At 45.5% G+C, this 24,733-nt stretch overlaps 1 protein-coding gene across 2 annotated transcripts in view; it reads left to right on the forward strand.

Moving 5' to 3' along the window:
- The first annotated feature begins 5,950 nt into the window (after nt 1-5,950).
- Tiam2 (TIAM Rac1 associated GEF 2) overlaps nt 5,951-24,733 on the forward strand; it is a 129,712-nt gene continuing 110,929 nt past the window's right edge. For both annotated transcript variants that reach the window (XM_041680056.1, XM_041680057.1), the window contains exon 1: nt 5,951-6,026. The gene's annotated coding sequence lies outside the window, so the exon portion shown is untranslated. The remainder of the gene's footprint in view (nt 6,027-24,733) is intronic.

Genomic DNA, 24,733 nt, shown 5'->3' on the forward strand with positions numbered 1-24,733 from the left:
GTCATCACAGAGTCCTGTGAGCAAGAAGCTTATTTGTATATGTTCACTGTACAAAATAATGGACTTCTTGATGATATTTTCATGTCTATAATATATTTGATCTTTTTGATAATTTTTAATTTTCTGTTGCCCTCTTTACCTCTTCTCCTCTTAGCAAACCCTTTTCTCTTCATAGATAACAAATAGCCTCCTTTCTATTTTCATACCTTTCTTTTTAAAACGTGTCTAGATAGCTCATACAAGAAAGTATGTGATGTTCTGTTGTTTGAATTCTGGCTTATTACATTTGACATGGTGATCATTAGTTCTACCCACATTCCTACAAATGACATAATTTCATTTTTTTTTCCTTTTGAGACACGGTTTCTCTGTGTAACTTTGGTGCCTGTCCCTGGACTTTATTCTGTAGACCAGGCTGGCCTCTAACTCACAGAGATCCTTCTGCCTCTGCTTCCCGAGTGTGGGATTTAAGGTGTGCGCCACCACCTCCTGGCTACAATTTCACTCTTAAAGCTGAATAAAACTCCATTGCACGTATGTGCCATGTTTTATCCTTTCATCTGCTGGTGGGCTCCTAAGCTGCTTTTATAATTTGCCTGTGGGACGAGCGAGTGCTTCGGTAATACCCCTCAAGTGCGCTGAGGTCCTTTGGGTGTGTCCCTTTTGAGGGGTGCAACTAGATCATAGGACAGCCCTGTGTTTAGTTTTCCCGAGGTTGCCTTTTTCTTAATGAAGGTGCCTTAGTTAGGGTTTCTATTGCTGGAGTTACAGACTGCTGTGGAGATTCAAATGTAGGTCCTTTGGAAGAGCAACCAGTGCTCTTAGCCACTGGACCAGCTCTCCAGCTTCCAATTTACATTCTCCGGCAGACTTCGTGTTGAATGACTCATGTTTTACTTAAGCCTTATAATAACCCCAGCAGGCAAGCGGTGTTATCCCTGTTTTACATATTGGGAATCAGGCTTAGAGGAATTAAGTCATTTGTATAAAGCCACACAGTATTGTTGGAAGACAGGCTGGAGAGACTGTACTGCTTTGATCCCCGGTGTGGGGGGGGACCAGGTAGCTTCCTGGGTCCACAACTGAGTGGTAAGCAAACTGTATATGTCTGTTGTGTATTTGTGTGGGGTTTCGGTATCTTCCCTGGGAGGTGAATCTTTGGACATGAAGACTGCTGTACCTACCTCCACTCTAGGCTTTGGTGCGGATTTGAAGCCTTTGGGTTTGGTACAGCCTGGCTAGATTTGGAATTCTTGGTCAGCTGGGGAGAAAAGTCAGCAGCTCAGGTAATATTTCTGAAAATATTCTTGTTGAAATGTTTCTATAGTTTTGTGTTGCTTCAGCCTATGTGACCTGAAGGATTGCTCTTCCTCAGAAATAGCACAGGAGATGCCCATCTCAGCGGGAGGCATCCAGGATGTTTGTCTTGTTAGTATCAAAGAGATGATGTTCATGCTTGTGCAGGGTTAGTATTCTGGACTCTCGTTTGGATAAAGGTTGTGTGTGTGTGTGTGTGTGTGTGTGTGTGTGTACAGTTTTTTTTTTTTGTTTGTTTTTTGAGATGAGGTTTCTCTGTAGCTTTGGAGCCTGTCCTGGAACTAGCTCTTGTAGACCAGGCTGGCCTCGAACTCACAGAGATCCTCCTGTCTCTGCCTGAGTGCTGGGATTAAAGGCGTGCACGACCACCAAGGGGCAGTTTATAGTTTTAACCCTTGTTTTCCTTTATTTAACCCTATGCTGATGATCAGTCAGTAGCAAGGAATACTTCTGCTGAGCTGCTTCTCAGTAATGATCTGAGTGACCTTCCAAGTGTGGTGGGCACAGACTTGAGTTTCTCAGACTCAGAGCAGAGGGGATTTTGATTTTTAAGTGTGACTGACTATCAAATACAGGACCTTGTGCATGCTAGCAGACACTAATCACCAAGTCCTCAAAGTTTTTTTAAAAAATGATTATTTGAAGATTTCACCCATGTGTGTGATCTGTTCTGGTCACACCTATCACTGACTCTCTGCCAGGCTCCTCATCCCCACGTATACCCCTCTTCCTACCTCGTCTGGATTCAACTTTCATGTCTGTTTATATTTTGCTCTGTGACCCACTGAGTTGAATCAGGGGCCGACTCTACAGACATGGGCGTGGAGCTGTCCATGAGAGCACGGGGATCACCAGTGAAGACAGGGACTTCCTCCCCGCCAGAAGCCCTCCATTGTCAATTGCTCCCCTGTGCAGGCTGTTTCCCATCAGCTTCTCTCTTATCCACGACTGAACGTTGGGCCCAGCCTTGTATAGATTCGATGCTGGCACCCACAGCTTCAGCAAGTTCATGAGTGCTATGACCATTTCAATGGCTGTCCTCTCCATCACCTGGCTTTTTATTCTTTCTACCCTCTCTCCCATGACCAGACTTTATTCTATTCTAGAGGAATTTTTACACCTTATTTTATCATTTTCTCCCTTCCATGTCTTCTCCAATGGAGGCAGAAGCGTTCATGAGCATGCCTTTGTGAACACGTGTGCTCCCACAGTGTAGAATATTCATATTCTTGGTTACAATCAGGACGACAAGTTTCGTTTAGTCTCGACTGGGCATTTAAGCGAAACAGTGTTTTTCACGGCCTGACATGTGTGAACACATATGCCGTTCACTCCCACCTTTTATTAAGAAAATTTGCAAAATTTTTCTGAATACAAAAAAGATCAAAAGAGAACCACATAGTGAGAACCATCAACTTGCCACTTAAAGTCGGTAATCGCTAGCATTTCTTTGATATTTGCTTTTAGATATACTTTTGCATTATGTGCTTCTGAAGTAAAAACTTCCCGAGTAGCAATTTGCGTGCTTCTCGGGGATCTTTGCCAAGGAGTTTAATTTTAGATGCCTGTTAACACATATGCCCTGTTACACCATCTTGAAATGGAGCAGGAAAAGATGAAGCCTGGCTTTCTGATTTGAAAATATGCTGGGTTTTGGAATTCAGGGATGGAGACCTAAATCGAGAGTATTTTATCGAAGCTTCCGTGTCTAAGGAACTTGAAGATCTGTCTTGCATCATTTGAGACCCTGGTGACTTTGTACACACTCAGAGCTAAAGTTAGTGGGGTGAATTCAACGATAAAATGCAACCAGACATTGCAAGCGCACTCCAAGTGTCTGGTCATAGCTGGCAGTGACTCGTCACCACGGATCCTTCTGACATTAAAGGGATCTACTTAAAACATGTACCACAAGATCAGAATCACCTTCCAATCTAGACGCAGGAGTAATACATAGATGCCCACGTGATTAGAGACAGGCGATTGTACTGACAGGGCCTCCACCCTTAGACGCTGCTGTGTCTCCGCCTTCCTTCTGGTAGAATGTTTCCGTTTGTACCTAGGAGTCTTCTCCTTGTCAGGGTTACGTGGAAGACGTTTTATTCCCCCACTCCAGGTTATTTGTTTATGTGTATGTGTTATTTATTTTGTCTTTGTGTGTGTGTGTGTGTGTGAGGTGTGCACGTGGTGGGCGGAAGCGATGCATGTATCTGTGTGTCCCTGTCTGGAAGGCAGACATTGACTGAGACAGGGAAACTGAGCCTGGAGTTTATCATTTGACTAGACTGGCTAGCCACTGGACTCTCAGACTCACCTATCTCCTCCATCTCCCCCCATGTAAGCACTGGGTTCCAGGCATGCTCTTTTATGTGGGCATTGGGGATCAGGTTCTCCTGCTATGCATGCCCTTTGCCATCTCCCAGCCCTGCTCAATTTTTTTTTTTTTTAAAGTGACAGCCATGATGCTGCTGGTTAAGAGAACCAGTGGTCAGTGACTGTAGTGGTACTATTAGTCTTCCAGTATTTATCCAGGGCCTTTCAAAAACACACATTTGGGGAATTCTCAAGTTTTCTGTTCGGTGACTGGGCTGCTATGGCAACCTTCTTAGTCAGTCAGAGGCTGTGGTTACTTGGGTGTGTATCTTTGCCCCGGTGCTTGGTGCTGAGCAGCTCTGTCACCTTATGCCTTCATTATGGCCTCTGTTACCTACCTAATATTTATATTTAAGAGAGTCTGTGACCCAGCCTAACTTTCAGCTCCTGACTATTTCCCACCTCTGCCTCCGCCCCCCAGATGCGGGGCTGTGGGCATGAATTACCATAGTGGGCTAAGACATCAGTTCAAAATACGGAGTGGAAGGAGGCTGGATTGGGGGATTTTGTTTTGTTTTTAAACCCACTCTACCAGCATTAAAAGTTTTTGGCTCTGAGTTAGTTTAAATTTTTTTGTGGCAATTCTATTTGCTTTATAAATGTTACACTGGTGACTTTATTCAATGTTCTTTATTTGCCAATTGAGGTTAGGAAGCATCCCCTCAAGTATGTGTTAAACTATGTAAAATATTATTCTCAGTGTGGCTTTCTTACGTGTCGATGCATACATGTCAATATGGTATGTTTTAAAATTCAAGTAAGGAATTAAAAGTCTGTCTGGCTACAGTCGAATCTGATCCTTAATAACTCACCTATTGCATATTTAGCTCCACTCACTTATTGAAAAGTACCTGGATGTGCACACATGCCACAGCACGTGTGTGGTCAGGGGATGATGGACAGGTGTCAGTTCCCACCTCCCACCATGCTGAGGTCAGTGCTGTGCACTGCAGTCTAGCTGGCCTGAGAGCTTTCTGGAGATCCCCCCCCCCCAATCTCACCGTAGCAGTGCTGAGGTTACAGGTGTACCCCACTGTATCTGCTTGTTTTACATGGGTTCTAGGGTTTTCTATGTGCCAGCAAACAGTTTAAGTCACTGAGCCATCTCAACACACCCTACTACTTTTTGTTTGTTTGAGACAGGGTTTTACTGTTTAGCTCTGGGTATCCTAGAACTGCTTTCTAGACTAGGCTGTCCTCAAACTCACAGAGATCTGCCTGCCTCTGCCTAGGATTAAAGTGCTGGGATTAAAGGCGTGCACCACCACCACTCGGCTCCTGGTCACATTTTAGAAATGAAACTGTTTCCTTACAAAGCTCTCACCACACATTCAGGATGGGTTGTATGTCTGTATACTTAGAGTGCAAGTACCTTAAAAATGTAGGATTTTTGTTCTTTCTGCCGAATATAGCCCCAGAAATGTAAACACTACCACAGAAGTGTGATTCCGTGCTGTTCAGCACCTAGCCAACAACAAAAATCTAATATAGAGATGACCTGAAAACATTGTGTATTCTTAGGTTTAGTATCTCTCATCAAAGGTTGAAGTGAGGCTTAAAAACTCTACCTCTGCTGTGTAACTTTCATTTACAGTAATTTAGCGCATGTTCTTGATAAAATAGCTCCACATTTAGGTTATAAGGACTTTGAGTGTAAAACGCTATTGCCGAGCTAACTTGAAAACAAACAAAACAAAAACACGATTCCAACAAGGCACACAGAATGAGGGTCTGCCTGATACTTTGCTAATCACAGCATCGTCTTTAGGGCTGCCCTTGAGGCCCCGTTTGACGACCATAGCATTCCATCTGTGGTTTTGACCGCCTTCCCAAACACAAGGATGGTAGGTGTGTATTCTCAGTGCTCCAGGACTTTTACAACGAGCGTAGAGCGGCTCTGGAGTGAGTAGGGCTTAGTGAGTAGGGCTTTATTCTGCACGCCTCGCAGCCGGGCTCCTATGGAACTCCGGTGGTCATGGTGGATTGCCGGCCCAACAAGAGGCTAGTCATGGGCAGCCCGGTGTCTCCGAAGCATGGTGGCAGACCATCCTGGCTATTCACTCCAGGCAGCACATGGAAAAACCACTTTCTGGTTAAGTCTGCCTCATACTGTTCCATCAATGGAAAAAATTGAACATGATGAGGGTGTGTAGCAAGCGAGCAGACAGAAATACATCCAGCATTGCACACGATCCGTTTTTAGCTCCTAACGGCTGAGCAGTTGAAGTGTTAGACACCGTTTCCTGGCTCAGCTGGGTGGAAGGAAGACAGACCATGGCTCCTAGCTGGGAGAAGGCTCCTGCGAACAACTGGCCACAGCCACCGTTCTGACCAAGGTAGGGTCCTAACGATGTTTATTTCTGTCCTTCCGAGTTGAGCCAGTTCACCTGGGAGGTGGGTTTTTCTGGAAACTTTCCTTGGCAGCACACGCTCGAGTGCCGCCTTTGTCTCCCGTGAGTTTATCCTCAGACAGCACACGTTAGTGAACAGAAAGGAATTATTATCCGAAGGGGCAGTGCACCCATGCTCCCGGACGGCTCTGGGTGACGCGCGGCAGCTGCTGTAGAATGTTTTATGAACTGAAAATTCTCCAAGCCGATTTGTACGGGCTGGTTTTCCCCACGATGTCTGAAGAAAATGCCCATTTCTTAGTTTGATTGTGTTAAAACTATTATGTGACTGTTACGTATCTTTCCCAGTTGATGGGGGCGGGTAGTGGGAAGCTGAAGTGTGCCTCCAATTATATTTTGGCCATTTCCCAGTTTTGTGTCAAATGCAGCTTTTAGCCGGGTAACGGTTTATTTTCTAACTTGTAGTTTGCTGTTCGCTGCTCAGTATTGTTTGTCCTTAGACTTGTCCTGGACTTTTGGGGAAAACAGAATCCATTGTAGTCTGGGTGGGAAGCCCTCAGTGTAAGCAGAGTGAGGGATCCAAGGGGTGGCATTCATTAAGGCTTGAACTCTGGGCAGACGCTGTCCCAGCCGAGGGCGTGTGCTGACAGCGGGGACAGAGAAACCCTAGCTCAGGTCCCTCTCGCTTGGCTTACCATTCATTTGGCCCAGCATGTAATTCTCAGAAAATTGGTGGGTGGAGAGACAAAAATAGGAAGATCTTTTGAAGTCATAACTTGGAAGTATATTTATAGGGGACCTGGGGAGTCCGGGTTCATCTGTATGGCTGCCGGAGTGTTTCCTAGGATGCTTTAACCTTTTTCTGTGGCCTTAAGTCAGGGGTAGAGATTTCAACAGTCTTTTGCCTTTCTCTATGAATATGCTATGTGTGGAGTGGGGTCGTTCAGTGAGAGTTCCTTTTTAGCTGTAGGAAGGCTGTCTTCCCATGTGTGTGGTAAGCACCCCCAGTCCATCCTGTCCTTCATAGAAATGTCTTTGGGAGGGTGGAGGCGTGGGGCTGACGTTCAGGTCAGTTATACCCACAGAATAATTAGTCTCATTGTTGGTTCCTTTTAATGTCAGAAATTGCTCAGACGGAGAAGGAGGAGCAGTGCGGAGTGGGGATTCTCGCTCCCTTTTTCTGCTGAGTTGGACACTTGGCACCGGCTTAGGTTTTCATAGGCTCACAGGCAGATGCCAAAGCTGCAGAGCCCAGTGACTCAGGTCCACGGCTCCAGCTTAGCGAGTGTCGCGAATACATCCAGATAAAACCATCAGCGATGGTTACAAGTCTTCTCAGGCCATGCTTAAGGGGGAAAGGCAACGGAGGTCAGGGTCCTTGGGGAGAGATTGCCCTCCCAACATGGCCCTGCTTGCACTTGATCAGTAGAACAGACGATTCTATCTCCATGGACTAAGTTAGTGTTGAGTAGAGCCCCGCTTACTAAACAGTTGGTATAGATTTCTATAACCCCTTCGAGACGTAACTACAGAATGAATGAATGAATGAATGAGTGAATGAATGAATCCGGAATTCCTCTTTAAGTACCCGAGGTACTTCCGCAAACTTGTGCAGGCCTTCCAGGATTCCCTGTTCTGTGGAGTTCACCTACGTGGCGATAATAAATTGATTTACTGTGATCTGCACCACAATTGCTAGATATCTTAAAAAATTATTTCCTTTTCATAGGACATTCTGAGAGCCGAGGTCATTTTGTACCTATTTTTACTTTTTAAAGAAATAGCATTTTCTCCTTGGAAGTTGGATGTGTATTAGAGACAGGCTGCTTTGTGAGAGCCAGAAAAGGTAAGTATTTCTGAGAGGAAGGACTTATGGAATTAATAGGATCAAAGGAAGCCATTGATATGGAAGAAAATAAAAGTGATGATGCAAACTACAGGGGGCCAATAATTGGATTTTAATAGCAGTGGTTGGGTAGTATTTTTTTTTTATTACTCAATCTTGCTTAGCTACCTATAGGAATAGATGCCCGATAGTTCTGTCTGGGTATAATTTTATTTTCTGTAGTTCTGGGGTTAGAATCCAGGGTCTCTTGCATACTAGGTAAGTGCTCTGCTATTGAGCTGTCTCCCCAGTTCCCCAATGCTCCTTAAAACAGGCTAACAGGTGTTGGGAAGACTTCACCGTGTCCCAAGGATCTATTTTACATTCTTCCTCGATGCCCCCCTCACTTTCTCTCTATAGTCTTTCCAAGTCTTTTTGGTGTTTTTGTTTTGTTTTTTTCTTCTTCTTTTTTTTTTTAAAGATTTATTTATTATGCATACAATGTTCTGTTAACATATATACACCAGAAGAGGCACCAGATCTCATTATAGATGGTTGTGAGCCACCATGTGGTTGCTGGGAATTGAACTCAGGACCTCTGGAAGAGCAGCTAGTGCTCTTAACCTCTGAGCCATCTCTCCAGCCCTTTGTTTTGTTTTTTGAGACATGGTTTCTCTGTGTAGCCCTGGATGTCCTAGAACTCAGTATGTAGACCAGGCTGGCTCCAAACTCAGCCTCTGCCTTCAGGGGCTGGGATGAAGTTGTGGACAAAGTGTTGAGTGGAGCCTGGCTTTCCCTGTTCTTTGTAGTCATAGTTACAGAGACACAGAGCTGAAAATGAATCTTAGATAGTTTTATAAACTGGAAAACAACTGAATCCGAAGATCCAAATGACAGAGGAAAGGAGTCAGGATATCTTCTTCACTCTATCCTCACGCTATTTTAAAACTGGAGACTCTCTGGTGTGTTCATGTCTGTGTATCTATAGTAAGTTAGTAATGACCTACATGTACATGCGTGTGTTGGTACTGGCACATATTTCACACGCACACATGCACCTCTGTTTCCTTACTCCTCTCCTCCTCCTGCTCCTTCTCCCTCTTTTCCATCTCTTCACAAATCCCTCCAGTTTAGGCAGACTTACACATCTACGCAGAGGAAGGATTTCTGCCTTTTCAATTTTCACACAGGTCACAACTCTGCTCGAACCACGGCCTTCATCTTTGTACTGGTGCTGCGGAGAGCTTCTGCCTCACACAGTCACCCTAACCTGTTTGACAAGGTAGTGGTGGCAGACATTCTTGTACCAGTCCAGTCCCATGTCAGCCTTCGGTTAGGAGGTGGCATTTCTTTTTCTTTGAGTTGTGGTGGCTATTCGCCCTTGTTCTATAAAGACAACAGACATTCAGAGCAGTAGGAGGCAGAGGCAGGCAGATCTCTGAGTCTGAAGACAATCAGGGCTACACAGAGGTATCCTATCTTGAAAAGCCAACAACAACATACACACGTACACATACACACACAAGAAAAAAAAAGGATTCATTTTTGATCATGGTTTTTATATCTGAGAAATCCAGGAGCATGACGGAAGAGACAAGAGGCAGGCAGATTCGCTTCACCGCAAGATTTTTTTTTTTTAAGATTTTTTTTTTATTATGTATAGTGTTCTGCCTGCATGTATGCCTGATGGCCAGAAGAGGGCACCAGATCTCATTACAGATGGTTGTGAGCCACCATGTGGTTGCTGGGAATTGAACTCAGGACCTCTGGAAGGACAGCCAGTGCTCTTAACCACTGAGCCATCTCTCCAGCCCTCACAGCAAGGTTTTCTCACCGTAACAAATTCCCTTTTGCTATAGTGAGACACCCTTCATACCTGGAAGAATTAGAACAATCTGGGAAGAAGGACCTGGGACTGAATGACGGACATAATTTCTAGGTCCCACTTTCCCAAATACCAGATATTGACAAATGAAATTTCAACATGAATTTTGGACGGGACAAACCACAGAAGGCAGGAATGTTCCTCGTCATGTTTTAGTTGGAAGACGTCCCCTGCCTTCTGGGTCAACATTTGAATATCAGTCGGGTTTCTCCCGTATAAATTTAAGGCTTCAGACCTTCTGAGCACTCACAGACTCTGGAGGTTGGAAGGCTGAAATCGTAGTACATCAAGGCCGTACTCCTTCCGAGACCCAGGGAAGGGCCCTCCTATGGTTACCTCAGCTTCTGGTGGGGGCCACTGCCTCCTGGTATCCTTGGTTTGAAGCTCCATGACTCCCACATCTGCCTCTGCTCCTTGGTCTCATTCTGATTGTCTATTTGGGCTGTGCCAGTTCCTGACAGTTGGCACTACAGCAGGGATAAAAAACAGAGTCATGGACTGGGGTGTCGCAAGTCAAGGCACTTGGAAAAAAACAGTTTACATATAAAGTGGTAGACCAAGTTATCGCCTAACACTCTATCAAACAGCTGTGGACAAAAGTTGATGTCAGGAATCCTCTGCAGTCACTTTCCTGTCTTGTTCACCGAGACAAGGTCTCTCAGTCAAACCCAGAGCTCAACCAATGTGGCTAGTCTTCCCAGTCGCTTTGCTCTGGGGATCCTACCTGTATTTCCGAGACTGGAATTACCCGCAGGTCACCACTCCCACCTGATGTTTACATAAACTCTTGGCCCTCTTGTTAGTACGGTGGGTGCTCTAACCACTGGGCGATCTCCCTGGTTTTTATTTACTTAAGTTTTCTAATTCCTTTAGTTAGCATGCAAATTAAAGAGTTTCGTCGTAGCATCCATACATTTAACATTTAACAACATTGTATTTGGTTCTCCACCCAGTGCCCTCTTCCGTGTCCCCTCCACTTGCTGGTTTCATTTTTGCCCCCGTTGAGTCCTCCCTCTTTCAGGTCACAGAATGTTTTTCTTCACTTCCCCTCCTGCTCTATTACCTTTATGGGCATTTCCTTGTCTTTTTGAGCCCTTGGTGTTGGAGTGTCCCTTGGCTTCTCCTTGCTGCATGAGGCAGAGCTCATCCAGCTTACCACCTTCCCTTGCCTGACTACGGCCTTCCGTATCCAGCTACCCCACTCAACATGGTCAGGTTCCTGTCTAGTGGCCACACTCAAGCCCAGCATGTCCAGCATCAAATCCCTAATCTTTCATGTTATCCAGCTTCCCTCTGCTGGGACAAGGAGGGACAGGCGTTTTGGGTGCTTGTGACAGAAGCAGCTTCAGTCTGGGTTTGACTGACGGTTGTTTCGGGTCCTGTGATGAGGCGGTATATCATGGTGGAGAGCATCATGGTACAGTGTGGCCCACCTTGTGGCAACAGGGAAGAGAGAAAGCAAGATCTCAGTGTCCCAGTAGCTCCTTAAAGGCACCCATCCCACTAAGGCCATATCTCTTCACAGTTTACCTCCTTCCGGATGTGCCACGGGCTGGCAACTAAGGCTTTAATCTATAGGTTTTAGGGGATTAATTTTTACAGTGTTTCAGTCTGTATTGCAGGCTGACCTTTAGCTCTTGATTCTCCTGCCTCAGCCTCACCAGTTCCGGGATTACAGTCGTGTGCCACCATACTCAACCCTGTGTGGATATTTGAGGTCAAAACTGTAACACACTTCCCTAGTCTGCTCTATTCTGCCTGCCCTTTCCCTGTAGTGACCTAGACTAGTCTTGGGGTTGTCCTAGCATCTCTTTTGGCTATGTCTTCTCTCACTGTTTCTAATGTCGGTCCACTTCTCAGCCCTACTCAACTGCATCCTGACCTTTCTCACCTGATTCCTGACCCTGGCTTAGCGTGTCTGTCTGCCTCTGCTTGCCTTGGCAGTGCGGGTGCCTGTAAGCACTCATGAAGAGCCCTCTCTGCCATCTGATTGTAGCTCAGTGTCAATGCGAATAATCCCAGTGCTTTGGATGCCTCTCCCAGCTGCACTCTCGGCTTCTCAGGCCTCATCGCTCCCTCTGTGTTGCTCTTTGCTCTCTTTGCTCCTCTGCTTCAAACCCATTTGCTTTACACTCTCCGTCCACTGCGATGCCCTGTCCTCCCTTCCTCTTTCCCTAAGCTGAATGCTCCATCCTCCCTTCCTCCTTGTCTCTTACCGTCCTCTGGGATGCTCCATCCTCCCTTCCTCCTTGTCTCTTACCGTCCTCTGGGATGCTCCATCCTCCCTTCCTCCTCGTCTCTTTCTGTCCTCTGGGATGCTCCGTCCTCCCTTCCTCCTTGTCCCTGGGCACCTTTGGTTTCACCGTCATTGTCCTGAGGTTTGCTACTCTTTCCACTCTGAAAGGGAAACCTGGGAGTTAAATGTGCTTTTTAAGAAGATGGAGTAATTCCAGGAGCATTTTGAATTACTTCGATGCGGTGCCATGTTTAATGACTTGAATCATTGCCGTGACATAATACCAGATAAAAGCAACTTAAGAGAGAAAGGTTTTTGGCTTACAGTTCCTGATGTGGTCCATCGTGGTAGGGATGGCAAGGCAGTGAGAGTGTGAGGCGGCTGGTCACTGGCGTTGTAGCCAGGAAGCCGAGAGTGATGAATTCCGGTGCTCAGCTCTCCTCCTTTTTATTCAGGCCATGGTCCCACCATGTGGGACAGCTCCACCCACAGTGAACGTGGATCCTCCCACGCTAATCTAGACAACCCCTCACAGGCACGCCCAGAGGCTGGTCTTTTAGGTGACTCTAGAGCCTGACAATTTGGCAGTTAGTATTAAAAATGATGAGAAAGATCCTGGTTTAGGCTGGAGAGCTGGCTCAGCTGTTAGGAGCTCTGGCTGCTCTTCCAGAGGTCCTGAGTTCAATTCCCAGCAACCACGTGGTGGCTCACAACTATCTGTAATGAGGTCTGGTGCCCTCTTCTGGCCTGAAGGTATACATGCAGACAAAGCACATTATACATAATAAATAAGTCTTTAAAAAAAAAGATATTGGCTTGATTCCTACTTTTTCCCCCCCTTTGTGATCTTGAGCAAACCATTTAACCCTTGGAGACTTAAATTCCTTTTTCTATAAAGCAAGGACAATTGCGCGAGTTAATAGTGAGGGCTCTTATTTCCCATGGACCTTTGACACCAAGCAGCATCTGCAACATGCTAAATTCTTCCCAATCCTCCATATATCCATAGGCATTGAGTTTCAAAACATTTCAATTCCTGTGCACTTTTAACAAATTGAAGTTAAATACTTTTTTTTTTTTTTGTACTTTCTTGAGTCAAAGCCTCAAGAATTCCAGCCACCAAGCCGGGCGGTGGTGGCGCACGCCTTTAATCCCAGCACTCGGGAGGCAGAGGCAGGCGGATCTTTGTGAGTTCGAGACCAGCCTGGTCTACAAGAGCTAGTTCCAGGACAGGCTCCAAAACCACAGAGAAACCCTGTCTCCAAAAACCAAAAAAAAAAAAAATTCCAGCCACCCTTGGATTTGCTAACAAGCTGAGAGTGACCTTGAACTCTTGGCCTTCCTACTTTTGCCTCCCAAGTCCTTGCAATTTCAGTCACGTGTTACCAAGTCTAGCTAAACCAGCAACCTTAAACTGGACTTACTAGTCCTGTCTGTTCCCCCCCACGGCAAAGTTTGAATAAATTGTTGGGTAAACTCCTAGCAGATTTGTGTGTAATCACAGGCATTGAGAGAAGTTGCCGTGAAGTTTTTTGGGGAACTCGATCCAGTTAGCTGATGACTAAATGAGTTTTGGGGTAACTTGCCATGGTTTTCTCTGGCTACATGGATCGAGCTCCACGACAATGTCTTATTTTTTCTTAAGGGTAACTTAGACAGTAGCCTTCAGATAGAAACCTAGTAAAAGTGAACCCTGAAATGGGGCCCCACCTCCAGTTAAAGTAGAATGGTCACACATTTACAAGGGTACAGGACACACCTATTTACATGAAGGGGAAAATGTGTGGTTTGTGCCCGTTCATTTTTCAGGTTTAAATGGAACATTGTATAATGAAGAAAGACTTTTGCCAAGAATAACTTGGTGGAATCACTGGAGCGTGTTTTGGTTGTAAAATGTGACTGAGGCTCAGGGGTTCGACGTCTGCTTTCAATTTCCTGAGGCACGTGTCTTATTCGTGGGTCTCTGCAGCCAGAAACAAGGAAGCCAATGGTTGCAGCCCAGCAGTCCAAGTCCCCACGCTGCCTGTATTGTGGGGTGAAGCCTGGGTGCTGCTTGCAGGAACCAAGCTTGCTTTTGTAGAGTGATTCAAGCAGAGTTAACAAAGAGAGGATATTTAAAAGTTGGGCTGACAGTTTTGACTGTGGAGGTCATAAGTTATAGAGGAGAGCCCATGAAACCCATGTTAACTCTTCAGAATATTTGGTTGCGGCTCCTGCCCCTGAACAGCACAAGGTCTTGGGGAACTGGAATGTAGGGGAGAATTTGGATGGTACTGATGGAGACCCGGGAGGAAGGGTAAGGTAGGATGAACATTAATATGTTAAAAACAAGCAAATGCTGGGGGGTGGGCCACTGGCAGAGCGCTTGCCTTACAAGCCTGATGACCTGCACTCAATCCCAGGACTCCACCTTCAAAAGCAAAAACATCAATAAGAAAAGCTTTTTTAAAAATCAAAACACAATAACAGTGTGGTATGTGTGGGCAATCTCAGTGCTGGAGAGGTAGAGACAGCTGGATCCCTGTGACTCCCTGGTCACTCAGCTTGGCCTGCTCTGCTAGTTCCAGGCCAGTGAAAGAGAATTCTCAATGAGAATACAAGGTGGATGCTGTCTGAGGTACAGCAGTTTGGGGTCCTTTGGTTTCTGGACCCAAATAAGACATATGCATGCTCACCCACACAGACAAATGCACTTATACACAAGCAAAAAGAAACACACCACACACACACACACACACACACACACGCTCCCACGCACGCACGCACGCACGCATGCACACACACTGCCGCCGCCGCCCACCACCACCACCACCACCACCACCACCACTACCACTAAAACACAACACTTGAAAGTGCCTGGCTGGAAAACAAGACCTGTTGTGATAATTCTTAAAGGAAGATGTTTTCTCCTTATCAGGGCTATTTCATTCGATTCTATGATTTTGCCTGAAAGGATTTTTTGTTGTTTAATCCCTGAGCTGTTTTCGGTTCCTGTGATGGTTCAGCTGTAGCCAGCCACTCGATTTAGTTGGCATTCCGCAAACATACCAGCAATATTTGTGGGATGCGGTCTGCGCGCTGCTGGAGTTGTGTGTTCTCTATTGCTGCTCCGTGTGCCTCATGCCTGTAATCTCCCTCCCATCCCACACAGGCTGACAGTTGCTCTGCAAAAGAGATCCCATTGCACTCCGTCGGCTTTCCTTGAAGCACTTTGCAGGAATCCTGGAAAGTCTCCAAGCCATTCCTCCCAACTTGCTGAGTGGAGCAATTTATGTCCTTTCTTAAGGACACATCTTTTCCTGTCAGTGCCGCCCTGGAGAGGCACCCTGTGTGTCTCTGAATGGGTCCCTTCAGGTGTATCTGGGCTTGGGGTGGTGGACACTTGATTACCAAAGCTCCCCCAGCTGCCTCTTTCTCTTTGCTTCCTCCCCATTGCCTTCTCCTTCCTACTCTGTCATTGACATACAGAGACCCTCAGTTTTCGGTTCCCGCCTTCCTTTCTCCTTTTCCTTTATCTGAGGGGTCCCACTCAGCCTCTGAGCTGCAGTTAACTTCCTTACCAGGCCTTCCCTGACTCTTAAGAATTTTCATATCCATTTGCAGTTTCTCTGATGTTAGAATTCAAAGGAATGAGGACCACCGACTTGACCTAATTTCATTTAAAAGGGATTGCCCCTTTCTTGTCTGGATCCTACTTGCAGCCCAGGTGTTTGTCTTGGGTGATTTACTTTCTGAGTTTTTGGAGACTGTTTGCTCTGGTTTGCCAGAGTAAGTCTTCTTAGTAGGCCAGTGTGGTAGTTAATCTGGACTGTCAATTTGATTAAGGATCAGTTGGGAATTTAGTAGCATGGACCTGTGGGATTCCATCTGAGGGTTTTTCAGGGAGAGATCATGGGGATACTGGCCCAATTTGAAGAGATTACTGGGAGATTATAGGATCCCCTCTCTGCCTGGCCACTTGGTGTACATTCTTGTGTGGCTAATGTCTGTCCATGGCCTCTTCCTGCCAATGGTCTCCTTCCTGCCTACCATACAGTGAAGAGCCTCTGCTTGTACCACCATGCTACGCTCCCATGCTACAGGCCTAGACGCAGGTATCCAAGTGACACAGACCCTTTGAAATCATGAGTAAGGTAATTGACACATAGGGACTGTCACCTTTCCACCCTGTCCTGAACAAGCTGGAAACTTTTCTCTTACTCCATTAATGCTTCAGTCATGTGTGGATTCAGCAAACTACAGGATACCTGAGTCTTTAGATTTGCTATTTTCCATTACCCTGCCTTCCTCCTCTCCTTGTTTTGATAATTATTCAGATACTTTATTATAATAAATATATATACCACGAGGAGAAAATACTCTTTAAGGTTTATGACATAGCTTTTCCCCCTTTCCTTTCTCTCTTCCTCTTCCTTCTCTTCCGCCCCCCTCCCCCTTTGAGACGGGGTTTCTCTGTGTAGTCCTGTCTGTTCTGGAACTCACTATGTAGGCCAGGCTCTTTGAACTCACAGAGATCCTCTGCCTTTGCCTCATGAGTACAGGGACTAAAGGTGTGGTTATGATGCTATGACATTTGGTGGTGGTGGTGGTGTTTTTTTTTTTGTTGTTGTTGGTTTGTTTTTCAAAACAGGATTTCTCTGTAGCTTTGGAGCCTGCCCTGGAACTAGCTCTTGTAGACCAGACTGGCCTTGAACTCAGAGATTCCCCTTCCTGTGCCTCCTGAGTGCTGGGATTAAAGGCCTGCACCACTACTGCCCAGGGTTTTTCTGAATACTAGTCCAACAGATTTATCTATGCATTTTACCTATGTTTCACAACCCAGTATATAAACAAGTATCCAGACACATTGTATCAGAACCCAGTATATGAATAAGTATCCAGACACATTGTATCAGAACCCAGTATATGAACAAGTATCCAGACACATTGTATCAGAACCCAGTATATGAACAAGTATCCAGACACATTGTATCAGAACCCAGTATATGAACAAGTATCCAGACACATTGTATCAGAACCCAGTATATGAACAAGTATCCAGACACATTGTATCAGAACCCAGTATATGAACAAGTATCCAGACACATTGTATCAGAACCCAGTATATGAACAAGTATCCAGACACATTGTATCAGAACCCAGTATATGAACAAGTATCCAGACACATTGTATCAGAACCCAGTATATGAACAAGTACCCAGACACATTGTATCAGAACCCAGTATATGAACAAGTACCCAGACACATTGTATCAGAACCCAGTATATGAACAAGTACCCAGACACATTGTATCAGAACCCAGTATATGAACAAGTACCCAGACACATTGTATCAGAACCCAGTATATGAACAAGTATCCAGACACATTGTATCAGAACCCAGTATATGAACAAGTATCCAGACACATTGTATCAGAACCCAGTATATGAACAAGTATCCAGACACATTGTATCAGAACCCAGCATATGAACAAGTATCCAGACACATTGTATCAGAACCCAGTATATGAACAAGTATCCAGACACATTGTATCAGAACCCAGTATATGAACAAGTACCCAGACACATTGTATCAGAACCCAGTATATGAACAAGTATCCAGACACATTGTATCAGAACCCAGTATATGAACAAGTATCCAGACACATTGTATCAGAACCCAGCATATGAACAAGTATCCAGACACATTGTATCAGAACCCAGTATATGAACAAGTATCCAGACACATTGTATCAGAACCCAGTATATGAACAAGTACCCAGACACATTGTATCAGAACCCAGTATATGAACAAGTATCCAGACACATTGTATCAGAACCCAGTATATGAACAAGTACCCAGACACATTGTATCAGAACCCAGTATATGAACAAGTACCCAGACACATTGTATCAGAACCCAGTATATGAACAAGTATCCAGACACATTGTATCAGAACCCAGCATATGAACAAGTACCCAGACACATTGTATCAGAACCCAGTATATGAACAAGTATCCAGACACATTGTATCAGAACCCAGTATATGAACAAGTATCCAGACACATTGTATCAGAACCCAGTATATGAACAAGTATCCAGACACATTGTATCAGAACCCAGTATATGAACAAGTATCCAGACACATTGTATCAGAACCCAGCATATGAACAAGTATCCAGACACATACTGCAGTTTTGTCTTTACTAGGCACAATCTGCCATTATTTTTTCAATCTTCTGTTCTCTCTACTTTTTGCTGGGACTGATTCATTATGGGAACTTCATGACCCACCAGTGGGCTGAGATCCTAGTTTGAACAGCAATTCTGTGTGGATGCTGCAGATGTTAGGATTTCTTACAGAGCAGGTGTGAGTTCTGTGACCACCCCCATATGATGAATGGGCTTAACTAAGGTGATGAACTATGCCCCAGAGCTGGGCCATTGTCCCTGTGGAATTTATGACTTTCCCCCTGTTGGATGTCAGCCATGCTTGTCCACTGAGCTCAGGCTCCTGGGGCATTCAGTGCTGCCCAGTGGCTGACCCTTTCATCTGTTCACGGCCCCCACCCACTGCCCTGGAAAGGAATTGGTGGGGTTCAACTGTGTTGCTCAGCTGAGAGGCCTTTAGCGCAGCTTGTTTCCTGCCCACTCTGTTGGGAAAGAGTAAAAATTCCTGCGGAGACCAGATGTTCTTTTGCCTGCCTGTTTACCCCAATGAGTTCAAGTAGTCTTAGATTTAGAAACCTGTCCCTCAAGTCCAGGTATGTGATTCCTGCCTTTTGTGGTTCATTGACAAAAGATGACAGAAAGGGGTTTGGGCAATATTGGCTGAGTTTACATTTGGATCCTTTATAGACCTGAATGCTACTGGTGTGTGTGTGTGTCCGTGTGTGTCCCTTTCATGGAGATTTGTAGTCACACGTGGAATAGTAAAACATTAAGAATGGTCTTCTCAGCCTCAGCACCAGGGGCACACCGGACTAGACACTTAGAGTGTGGAGCTGGTGTGCTGTCTGATGTTGACATCTGGCCTTGCTGCTACATGCCACCAGCATGACCTCATTCCCTTATGGCTGTGTCCTTGGAGTTCATAGCCTCCAACAGTATTTTGATCACGCTAAATGCTGTCTAGAGAGCAATCTCCCTGGCTTGCAATGGCTGCTTTAAGGCATTAAGAGTTACTCAGTGAGTAATTGGGATTATTTGCTCATCTTTCAATCACAAGGATCTAATTTTTCAAGTTTTCAAGTGTGTGACTTGGGCCATTGTTTTGGGCATTTGATACCTCTTGTAAATTACTATGATTATTTGGGGGGAATTGTCCAAAATCACACATACTACTAGTACAACTTAAGCAATTATAAATTTGGTTTTTGGAGGTTTCTTTTTTTTTTCTTTTTCTTTTTTTTTAACAAGGGGAGGGGATTCAAAGCAGTGTTTCTTCGTGTAATAGCCCTAGCTGTCCTGGAACTGGCTCTGTAGACCAGGCTGGCCTCAAACTCAGAGAGATCTGCCTGTCTCTGCCTCCTGAGTGCTGAGATTAAAGGTGTGTGCCGCCACTGCCCCGGTTTACAATTTTAAATTTGTACATAAATATAGACAAGGTTTAATGGCTGATAATCAGTTACAGATCTGAAATGGCAGATGATGAAAGATTTGCCATCACATTACACAAACCAGTTTACAGCAGAGGGAAATCATATTTTTTTTTAAGGTGGTTTCACATAAATTTCCCCACCTGACTCAATCTACACGGTGGGCATGCTAGATATTTTTTATCTTTAGTTTGCAAATGGGAAAAATGAAATCCAGAAAGGACGAGTATTTCTCCCAACATCTTAGATGCCATCCCAGACCTAAGTCAGCCTTCCCCCAACTTTGATGATACAAACCAGACCAAATTCTGAGCCTTGTCTCCTGCATGGCTGAAACATCTCTGCCTGACCGAAATAAAAGATGTCATCAGACCTCATGGTGGGTATAGTGACAATGAGCCCCTATCTTATCTGGCTCTTGCGCTGGCTAAGGGATTTGCCACTGGGCTGTGAGGAGCCTCTGAGTCCAGCCCTCTAATCTCTCAGAAACTGTGGAGCCTGTCAGTGTCTGCTTGTGGTAGAACTCGGGATTTACTGTCTTGCTCAGCCCCCCAGCTCTGATCACCCCAGCATTTGGACCCAGCCCTTCTTATGGTCCCTCTGACTCCCGGTCCCTCAGCATACTACCTACCCGCTGGCTTCTTCCGCTTCTCCATCTGGGCTCGGCTCTGCCCGAAGATGCAATAGTCCTGGTTTGTTTGGTTATCTTCTCTCCTGCTGTAAGCCCTGCAATCCTCTGAGAACAGAGGCGTTGGCCATCAGGGTATCTCTCTCTGAAGGCAAATGACAATGAGGTAAGTCTTGAACTTCCTCACGGAAGATGTTTCTCTCTGGTAGCTCACCATGATTGTTGTAATTTTGATTGCCTATTTGTAAAGTTGTATACATTTGCTGACATTTTCTGATCACAATTTAAAAACCAGAGAGCCCCCTTCTATTCCGGTTTGTGTTGAGCTTAAGAGGCCACCTGACAGTCATATGAATAGGGGATGGGGAAAATGAAGGATTTCTTTTTAAGGCTCTTGGGATTGTGACTAACGTGAGCAATCTGAATCTTACTATTAGATAATAAATGAAGGTAATTATGTGACCCTTTGTGCATGGCCTCCAAACTTTGCTGTGTGCCCTACTCAATGCCCTATGCATTTCATAGGACCTTTGTTCGCATTCTATTCCTATGAACTGTAGGCCTCACTGTGTCTGAGATGCCTACTATGTATTATTGTAGCTTATATACCTTCAGGCCTATGAACTGTAGGCCTCACTGTGTCTGAGACGCCTACTATGTATTATTGTAGCTTATATACCTTCAGGTGTCCTGTTGCAATTTGGTATATTCTAACATATATTTTTGCTACTTTCAAGTGCCAAGCCTCATAACTACATCTTTTTTTAAGTTTACAGAAAATTTTTTTTGTTATTGTTTTATTATTTTGGTTTCAGTCTCTTTACTATCAAAACGAGCTTTTAAAACCCAAATACTATAGATTTATCTTTGTAAAGGAGTTGAGGGGCAGAGATTGCTGAAACTTTGACTTACTTATTTTCTTCTTTTTGGACAAAAATCATAGCTGAAGCCTGAAGGGTAAATATCTTTGTCAAAGTCACCAGGGACAATAGTTACATAGTGTCTCACAGGGGTTACCCTGCCTGTCAATGAATTTCACAGATGTTGGATGTACTCTTGTTGGTGCCGTTTGTACGGCTGCTCCTTTTTCCAGTGGGGGGAGCTGACCAGGTGTGGTGAACATCTGGTCAGCATTTGCCTCTGTTAGTGTGTGTACTGCTGTTGGCTTCCCTCACCCCATCCCCACCCCCCACTTTGGGCTCTTTCCTGTCTTAGTAAAGGAAACTTAGCCTCATGGTCTGTGAGTCTGCGGGTCTGCGGGTCTGCGGGTCTGTCATTCAAGCACAGTCAATGGAGAGAGAGCTGGCTTTTGGTCTGTGTCCAAATCAGTCCTCTAAGCTGGGAGTTGCCTTCATTGACCCCACAGGTGTTCCCAGAGGGCTTCCTGTGAGCCTATGGTTCAGGCATCTCTAGTCAGACAGGGTTGTGGTGAAGGATAGGGTCTTCCGGTGCATTTCCAAAATTATCACAAGCATAAAGTAGTTAAGGGCCTGGGCACACACTAAGTTGGGAGAGTGCTTGCTTGTCCAGCTTGCACAGAGCCCCAGGTTTGATCTCAGCACTGCATAAGCTGGGCCTGGTGGTACATGCCTGTAATCCCAGCCTTTGGGAGGTGGAGGCAGAACCAGGGGTTTAAGGTCAGGCTGAGATACATGAGGCCTCATGCCACTGAAATTAAAAGCTTCTCTTCTCTTCTCTTCTCTTCTCTTCTCTTCTCTTCTCTTCTCTTCTCTCCTCTCCTCTCCTCTCCTCTCCTCTCCTCTCCTCTCCTCTCTTCTCTTCCACTCCCCTCCCCTCTTCCACTCCCCTCCTGTCCCCTCTTCTCCTCCCTCCTGTCCCCTCTTCTCCTCCCTCCTGTCCCCTCTTCTCCTCCCTCCCTCCCTCCCTCCCTCCCTGTTTCCCTTAATGCCTTGGGTAGCAGGAGAGGCAGTGGGAGACACAGCCTGTTAGCACAGAGGCTTCTACTCAAGTCTAGATGGGATTCTTGTCTGCAGTGGGAAAGTATTTCTGGATGGGTCGGTATGAAGTAAAGTCATAGTTTAAGGAAGAACCTGCTGAGATGGCTTAGTGTAGATAAAGGCACTTGCTGAGCAGGCCTGTCCATCTAAGGTTGATCCCTGGAATCCTTGTGAAGATGGAAAGAGAATAGACTTTGTTCTCTGACTGGCACATGTGTACCATGGCACGCATGCCCCCTCCCCATATGGACAGAATAATAAAAAAATATTTTTTAAAAAGAAAAATTTCTAATATAGATTTTTAAGTATTTGCGTTAAGGGCACATTTGAGAGCTCTTTTGGGGAAAAATGCACTTAATTGTGGATGTATGTGGACTTCTCAAGAGAATATCATTCAAAGAGACCTTAAGTAATCCTTTTAGGAATTTATTTTTATTATTTTTAATTATGCATATGTGTGCATGTCAATATATGCATATAAGTATAGGTGCCTGCAGAAGCCAGAGGTATTGGAGCCCCTGGAGCTGGAGTTACAGGTAGTTGTGAGCTGTCTAATGGGTGCTGGGAACAAAACTCCAGGCCCCTGGAAAGGCAGTACGTACCCTTAGCCGCTGAGTCATCTTTCCAGTCTAGTGGACATTATTTCTGAGAAATAATGATCTCTAAGGTGCTTTGGGCAGGATTACAAGCGTATAAGACAAAGAATATTGCTCAAAAAAAAAAATTCTTACTGACCATAGTACACAAGAAAGTTAGGGCTTGTGTGTTGGTTGTAATCTGTGGTCTTACCCCCAGAGATTTCCATGCAGTTACAGTGCTACCAATAAAAGGTTCAAATTCAAAGTTTAAACTTTGCTGTTTCCCTCCGTTCATTGTTAACATTCTTATCTGCAATCTCTCAATTGATATCTCTGGAGGTGATGTCATGGTAAATTTTGTTGTATTGAAATTCTTGACCCTTTTTAGACAGGGTCTCCGGGAGTCTAGGCTGGCCTCAAGCTTGCCTCACTGCAGCTGGGAAGGGCCTTGGACTTGTGACACTTCCTTCACCTCCTGACACTGGGGTTACAGTTGTGTGTCATCACAGCTGGCTTATGGGGTTCTAGGGTAGTGAACCCAGAGCCCTGTGCATATTAGATAAACAGCAGCTGAGCTACATCACCCCGTCCTGACCTTCTGGGTGAGGTGCCTTCCAGTCTCGGCCAGCTGCAGGGCACAGACTTCCACTTGGCATGGCACACTCTTCTGCAGCTCTGAGCACCGACCTCTGCCATCCAGGAGTATCTGACAGTTGGCCTCGCATTGGCACGTATGCGTGGCTCTGTAGTACCCTGTGGGATGCTGCTGGATCAGAAGGGCCAATGAGAGATACTCAGGAGCCTTTCTCTTTCATGTTGCCACTGGTGACAAAAGTATTAAATTGAACGCAGAGGCTCACTCCCTTCATTGACTCTGAAGGTCCAAGAAGCCATAGCTGGGAACATCTGCAGCCATTTTTACCTCCCTCCGTTTAAACACACACTGTGCTGCGGGGAATAGACTAACAGCTCAGGGTGTGTACTTCACAGAGATGGGGCTCTGTGCTTGTGCTCCTATGTCAGACTGAGCCTGTATTCCCATTACTGTCCCTTCTTGGTGTATGTATAGGGGAATGGCTCACTGTAAGGCAGGGGGAAGTCACATAGCAGGCTGTATTTTAGTTTCATTAATTAGGTGTTAGCCTCAGTTTTAATTGGTTCAAATGAGCCATTAAGCTTCCTTCTTGCACCCTTGACTCCCCTCCCCCCCTCCCCAGCGTAAAACATGTTTGTGAGGCTAGAACCAATCAGGGGACGTGTGGCTTTGGTTTTATTGAAAGGAACCTGGGTCCAGTGCCACTGGCTTCTCCTCTCTTCGACTTTGTAAGTCATGATGGATCCATCCTGAGGGGATGTACAAGAGCCAATCAGCAGGCAAAGAGAGGCTCAGCCTCAGGACTCCTCAGGGAGATGCGAATGGAAACCCCAATGAGGAGCCTCTACCCACGGTGGTGGCAGTGTCAGAGCGGTGGGATACAGAGTTGGTGGGGATGGGAAATGATGCAGCTGTTGTGAAAACAGCTGGGTCCTTAGCGGATGAGGACCACTTCATCTAGCGGGTCCACTTCTGGTCCCTACCGAGGAAGGCTGGAAGGCATTATTTGTTCACCCATGTTGACAGCATCATTATCCATGTTAGCCAAGAGGTGGAAGCAACTCAGACGTCTACCATAATCAGTGAATCGATGAGAAGAGTGTATATGGCCACGCTCCACGCACATGGGGGGGTGTCATTAAACCCTAACAAGAAAGGGGGTTCTGGCGGGCACTCTCATGCGTGAACTTCAAAGACATCATTCTTTGTAGAATAAGCAAGCAGCAGGTGGATCAATATTTTGTGATCCTCTTTTTGGTGTGTATAGAGTTGTCCACATTTGTGGAGTCAGAAGGTAGAGCGGTGATAGCCAGTGGCCTGGGGTGTGAAGACCAGCGCATCACTGCTCAGTGTGGGCTACGGAGTTTCAGTCCTGCAGGGAGAAAAGGATGTAGCAGTGGACGGTGATGA

Source organism: Microtus oregoni, unplaced genomic scaffold, assembly GCF_018167655.1.
Source record: "Microtus oregoni isolate MIOR12 unplaced genomic scaffold, Mior012 000033F_ref0000390, whole genome shotgun sequence".
Taxonomy (NCBI): Eukaryota; Metazoa; Chordata; class Mammalia; order Rodentia; family Cricetidae; genus Microtus; species Microtus oregoni.